A 6847-nucleotide genomic window follows, 5' to 3' on the forward strand; every position below is an offset into this window, starting at 1 on the left:
CGATGGTTACCTTGGCGCCCCATAAGTAGTCCTTGAATTTCTCGCTCAAGGCCCACTTCATCGCGAGGAGTTCCAATTTGAACATGCTATAGTTCGAATCGTTCCGTTCGGCTGGGTGGAGGCTCCTGCTGGCGTATGCGATGACCTTCTCCACGCCCTCCTGCTTCTGGGCTAGGACGGCCCCAAGACCAGAGTTGCTGGCATCTGTGTACAAGAGGAACGGTTGGGTGAAGTCGGCATAGGCCAAGATGGGTGCCTGCAGGAGTTCGGCTTTCAGCTGTTGGAAGGCCTCCTCGCACTCAGGGCTCCAGGTAATGCTAGGGGAAGTGTGTCTTCGGGGGCGTCCCGTGCCAGCCAGCAGCGCGTTAAGTGGTTTGGCGATCTTGGAGAAGTTTTTAATGAATCTCCTATAATAGCCGACGAATCCAAGAAATGCCCTTACATGGCGAACGGTCTTTGGGGTCAGGAAGTGTTGGACTGCAGTCACTTTGTCGGGGTCCGGTGCAACGCCCTGGTAGCTGACACAGTGCCCCAGGAATTTCACCTGCCTCCGCAACAGCTGGCACTTTTCTGGCCTTAGTTTGAGGCCGTACTTCTCCATGGCTTGGAATACCTCTTCCAGGTGTCTCAGATGTGAGGCGAAGTCAGGCGAAAACACGATCACGTCGTCAAGGTAAACCAGGGTGGAGTCGACCAGCTGTCCGTTCAAGCAGCGCTGCATCAGCCGCTGGAAGGTAGCCGGGGCGTTGCAGAGGCCGAAGGGCATGCGTTCCCACTCGAATAGGCCGAAGGGCGTGGTGAAGGCGGTTTTCTCCCGGTCTTCTTCGTCTACCCGCACCTGCCAGTACCCACTTGCTAGATCGAGGGTGGAGTACCAAGCGGCGCGCGTCAGGCTGGTTAGCGAGTCTTCAATTCGTGGGAGGGGGAACGCATCCTTCTTAGTCACCTGGTTGAGCTTCCGGTAATCGACGCAGAACCTCCAAGCCCCCGACTTCTTCTGCACAAGCACTATCCCAGCGGCCCAAGGGCTACTACTCTCCCGAATGATGCCTCCTTCCAGCATACCCCTCAAGAGGGCGCGGACCTCATGGTAGAGGGTGGGCGGAACAGGTCTGTAACGTTCGCGAATTGGGGCTGCGTCACCTGTGGGGATCCGATGTTGGATGACGTCGGTGCAGCCATAGTCTTCGTCGTGGGTGGAGAAGATGTGGTGCCATCTGGCCAGGAGCTGGTGCAGTTGCCGTGTCTGCTCTTCCTCCAACGCTTCACCCGATAAGGAGTCGCCCTGCATATGGCTTGGCAGTGTTTCGCTGGGTTGGTCATCCCCTCGGCCAACGTGCATGATGCCCACCTCTACAACCGCCTCAGCCACTTGGTCGAAGTGCAGGTCTCTTCCGCCTTGTATCTGCTCTAGGCCCACTGCCGTGACCCGTGCCAACCCTTGCCGTCGATGGAGGTAGACTGGGTAGGGGAGAGTGTTACGCACCCTCACCGGGACGCGGCCCCTACGTACCGTTGCAAGGGTCCGGGCGACCTCAACGTTTGCACAGTCTCCGTGTGGTTCCACCAGCACCCAGTTTTCTGGCCCATAGTTCCGTACCGGTACCCGCGCCAGCACCATAGCTTCGCTTCGGGGGGGGATGGAGATGGCGTACTGGCAGGCGACGCGTGCAGTGTCCTCCTGCTCCATCTGGGCCTGACTGGATTGAATTCGATGGCAGTCTGCGAAGACATGGTCCCATTTCTTGCTGTCTGCGGTCCGACGGGTTTGAGCAGTGGAGCTTTGATGTCTTTGAAGAGCGCCTCCCAGCAGGCTGCGATGACATTCATGCCCAATAAGGCCCGGTGGGCCCCCAGGCATTGGTCCTTGACGATGACAGCCCCTTTTTCTGGCACTTGGACACCCCGAACGTGGAAATCCGCTACCATGTAGCCGACATATGGTATGTCGAGGCCATTTGCTCCTCGCAGGGTCAGCCACGGTGCCTTAGTGTCTGGTAATTCCTGCGCACCAAAGAGTTCGTCACACAAGCTTTTGGACAAGAGAGTGACTTGGGAACCGGTATCTACAAGACAGTTGACAACGTGCCCATTAATGTGTACAGGAACCACCGGACACTGACCAATCAAGGCATCTCTGGGGACAGGTGGGGCACCATTTTCAGGGGATCCGACTACTTGGGCCGCAGTAGTCGGAGTAGCTAAAAACCCCCTTGGGAGGCACGGCGCTCTGTACAGAATCGGCTGATGTGTCCGGCTTTGCCACATCGAAGGCATATCGGCTTGCCCTGCTCATCCCATTGTAATCTGGAGTTGGGCCTAGTTGGGTGTCGTTGTGAGTCGCGTCCCCCATCCGAATAAGCCCTCTCTCGTGGAGGAGGGTTCGCCGGTCGGACTTGGCTGACGGCCTCGATCAGTTGTTTAGTCAACTCCTGCATTTGAGCACGTAGCTCGAGTTTCCAATCTTCTGGTGGCGGGGCAGTTGCCTCCACTACCCTGTGCGCAGCCATGCACACGGGTGCTTCTTCACTTCCGGCATAATCTTGTTCGAGTGTTATAGCTTCACTTCAGATCTGTTCGAACGTCATGGCTGGATTCTGGCGGAGCTGTAGCCTCAAGTTCTGTCGGATGGGGCCTTCCCTCAACCCAAGGATGAACTGGTCTCTGATTAGGGTTTCACCTGCGCCCAAAGAGGGGTCGTTGCGTCGCTGTAGCTGGCTTGCTAGCTCTCGTAGCTGTAGCGAGAAGGATCGCAGGGACTGTCCAGGTGATTGTTTGCAATTGAAAAAGCGAGATCGTAGGATGGCCATCGAGGTGTTATCTCCATACAGTTGGAACAGGTAGTCGAACACAGCCGCTGCGGTGCCTCGTTTATCTGCGGGCGCTGCCTGTACTTCCCTCTTGGCTTCGCCCTCCAAGGACCCCAACACGAACCCCAGGCATTGTGCTTCGTTCAAGCCTTGTAATCCAGCCAAGTACTCTACTTGTGACTTCCATTCTCGAAAGGTCAGGTTTGAGCCAGGTCCTCCATACTTCTGCGCCCACGGCGCTCCCATAAACACCGGCATCACTTGGGGGGCTGGTGTAGCGGGTCGAACCGCTGGTACATCGTCTTGCGACATTGTTAGGTGGGTGCTAGTTGCTCAATTCAGGGGTGGAGGAAAAATCCTGCCGACTACGCCAAATGTCGCAGGTCGTGAGGCGCTAACCGCCGACACGATACACCTTGGTTTTTACCCCTGAAGAGCAACTCACAGACACCAAACAAGCACAAGACAAGGGATTGCAGTACTAAGTTCAAATGTTTTATTAAAGGGTTAAAACGGGGGGGGGCAGTCTCTGTTTTGGGGTGTCGAGGGGGGGGGTGTGTGGACTGGAGAAGAGGGTCTCGTAGGGAGTGGGCAGGTTGTACTGGGCGGCGGCGGACGACCAACAGCGACAACTGGAGAGGGGGTGGAGTCACTGGTCGTCGCTGGACCAACAGGAGGGGCTGGTTTCGCTGAGCGGCGCTGGCTGGCTTCACTGGGCTGGGTCGGAACGGCAAGCGGGGCTGGTTTCGCTGAGCGGCGCTGGCGTGGAGCAGACTGGCTTACTGGGCGGCGCTGATGTGGAGCGGGCTGACTTCACTGGGCTGGGTCGGAACGGCAAGCGGGGCTGGTTTCGCTGAGCGGCGCTGGCGTGGAGCAGACTGGCTTACTGGGCGGCGCTGATGTGGAGCGGGCTGGCTTCACTGGGCTGGGCCGGAACGGCAAGCGGGGCTGGTTTCGCTGAGCGGCGCTGGCGTGGGGCAGGCTGACTTCACTGGGCTGGGTCGGAACGGCAAGCGGGGCTGGTTTCGCTGAGCGGCGCTGGCGTGGAGCAGACTGGCTTACTGGGCGGCGCTGATGTGGAGCGGGCTGGCTTCACTGGGCTGGGCCGGAACGGCAAGCGGGGCTGGTTTCGCTGAGCGGCGCTGGCGTGGGGCAGGCTGACTTCACTGGGCTGGGTCGGAACGGCAAGCGGCGCTGGCGTGGAGCGGGCTGACTTCACTGGGCTGGGCCGGAACGGCAAGCGGGGCTGGTTTCGCTGAGCGGCGCTGGCGTGGAGCAGGCTGGCTCCACTGGACTGGACCGGAACGGCAAGCGGGGCTGGTTTCGCTGAGCGGCGCTGGCGTGGAGCAAGCTGACTTCACTGGGCTGGGCCGGAACGGCAAGCGGGGCTGGTTTCGCTGAGCGGCGCTGGCGTGGAGCGGGCTGACTTCACTGGGCTGGGCCGGAACGGCAAGCGGGGCTGGTTTCGCTGAGCGGCGCTGGCGTGGAGCAAGCTGGCTCCACTGGACTGGACCGGAACGGCAAGCGGGGCTGGTTTCGCTGAGCGGCGCTGGCGTGGAGCGGCTGACTTCATTGGGCTGGGCCGGAACGGCAAGCGGGGGCTGGTTTCGCTGAGCGCCGCTGGCGTGGAGCAAACTGGCTTACTGGGCGGCGCTGATGTGGAGCGGGCTGGTTTCCTATTCACTGAATGCTGGGAGAGCAGGGGGGCAAATCCTACTAGAACGAGTCAGACTGGTTGGGGGCAGACTTGACGCCACTGTACCTCTGCTCGTGGGGGCTTAGTATCACCGGCGGAGGACACACACACAGCACTGCAAACGTGTCCTGTTAACACAGCAAGCGAGGTTACAAGGCAAATGAACTGCAAGCCACACCACAAATTATTAGGGGCCCAATGGGCCAAGACTCACACGTGCAAAGCCCCGGATGTAGAAGTATGGTGGTGTTCGGAACACGCCCTTGGTCTCAGTCTTCGGTCTCCAAGTTCCAGTCTCCCCGTGGACAGCGCTAGGATCCTCCGGGAGTACACGTTGTCGCAGCAAGCACACAGCACAGCAGTCGGGTATTCACTTCAAGCACACAAAAAGTAGCAGAAAGCACCCACATGAAGGTGGCACACCACACAATATTTAAGGCTGCGACTCACGGTATCCCGGTAGATAGCGCTCCGTGGGAGGTGAAGGAAGTTCCCAGCTCTCAGATCCCCGGAGGGAGGATGGTAGGATAGTGTCAACCAGCCGGCACGTTTGGAGCGAGCTCACTCCTCCTTGACAGTGACACGAGTGGAGAACACACTCATTAGATCGACAAAAACGCTGGGTCCAAAGCGTTGAAAGTAAACATACAGCCCAGACCACTTGATACTTGATACTTGATACTTGATACTTGATACTACTTAGCTTCTCGCTGCCTTCGCTCCGGTCCTTGCGCTTCTCGTCCGTTGGCTCCACCGGTCTCTCGTCTTCGCCGCCGTCGTCTCTCGTACTGCTGAAACCTAGGGCATATAAAGTTCTTCCTTCCACATAACCCTCCAATCGTGCTCCTCCATTCATTAGAGGCAATCATCGACACTTGTAGCACACAGCTGACCCCCATTGCACTGTTAGCTTCGCTAGCGTGTTTACATTGGTTAAGGTCCGCCGCTTAACTGGCCCCGTGTGTCACAGCCAACCTTGCACAAACGATCCTCCCCCACTCAATTCAGCTACCCGGGCGACATACATCTCAGAAAGTGTAGCTTCAATGTCAATAACTGGGAGGAGGCGGCCCTCCAAAGAGATGAGTGGAGAAGGTTGGTTCATGAGGGTACAGCACAACTAGAAGAGGACCTCCACCATGCTGCAGAAACAAAAAGGCAATTGAGGAAGGAGAGAACCACTGCCAAAATGAATCCTCACATCCAAACAACTATCTCCAGGACAACAATCTACATATGCCCCCACTGCAATAGAGACTGTGGATCAAGGATTGGCCTCAACCGTCATCTGACGACCCACAAATGACCAGACCCAACGTCAGGAGGACAATCATACTCGTTTCGAGTGATCGCCGATGATGATGATGGTGTGTGTGTGTGTGTGTGTGTATTGCAGACTAGTAGTACTGATCTTTGGAAGCTTAGGCAATGTACACAAGAATGTAGTTAGAGGACTGCAGTTAGGAGGAATGCAAAAAAGAGGAGCAAAAAATTTGGCAAAGTTTTGTTCTTTTTGAGCTATTATTGGTAGTATGCAGATATGGAGACATAGATGTTTTGTTTATCCATGAATTTTGAAAGCTACAACAAAAAATAGGACTGGTACTATATGTAAAAGTGTGTAGCCCTTAAGATCTATCAACATGTCAAATACCTTTTCCAACATATTTGGATCTTGTACCCTGTTGCTTGTCTCTTGGATCCAAATAAAAGTAATCATATGTGTGTGTTCTTTTGGGGTAGTGCAGGTCCAGTCCAATAATACAAAAAGTCAAGGCTGTGCTGTACTACACACTGTGCAGTCCAGCATGGTCCATTGTAGTCCAGTGGTCAAGTAGCAGCATTTAGCAGCATAGTTGTAGGTGTAAGTCTTGTAGTCCAAGCACTTCTTGGAAGTTGAGATCAGAGAGTGCAGGTAAGGTTCAGTCACAGGTTGTGTGTGTGTGTGTGTGTGTGTGTGTGTGTGTGTGTGTGTGTGTGTGTGTGTGTGTGTGTGTGTGTGTGTGTGTGTGTGTGTGTGTGTGTGTGTGTGTGTGTGTGTGTGTGAGAGAGAGAGGGGGGGGGGGTCTTAGCTTCCTGTCTGCCTAGTGGCTGGAGCAGACCATGTAGGGAGGGGATGGAGGGAGTTCAGACCGTAGGCTCTCGTACCTCTTTCTGGAGGGCAGGAGACGGATCAGGTTGTGTACTGGGTGGGTCTCATCCCTCACAATTGTGAGGGCTTTGCAGGTGAGGCGGCTGGTGTGGATGTCTTGCAGGGAGGGGAGAGGTGCCTTGAATGAATGAATGAATGAATGATTTTATTTGACATCTTCAGTTCATATAAATAAAATAAATACACGAT

This window comes from Engraulis encrasicolus, chromosome 12 (genome assembly GCF_034702125.1).
Source record: "Engraulis encrasicolus isolate BLACKSEA-1 chromosome 12, IST_EnEncr_1.0, whole genome shotgun sequence".
Lineage (NCBI taxonomy): Eukaryota > Metazoa > Chordata > Actinopteri > Clupeiformes > Engraulidae > Engraulis > Engraulis encrasicolus.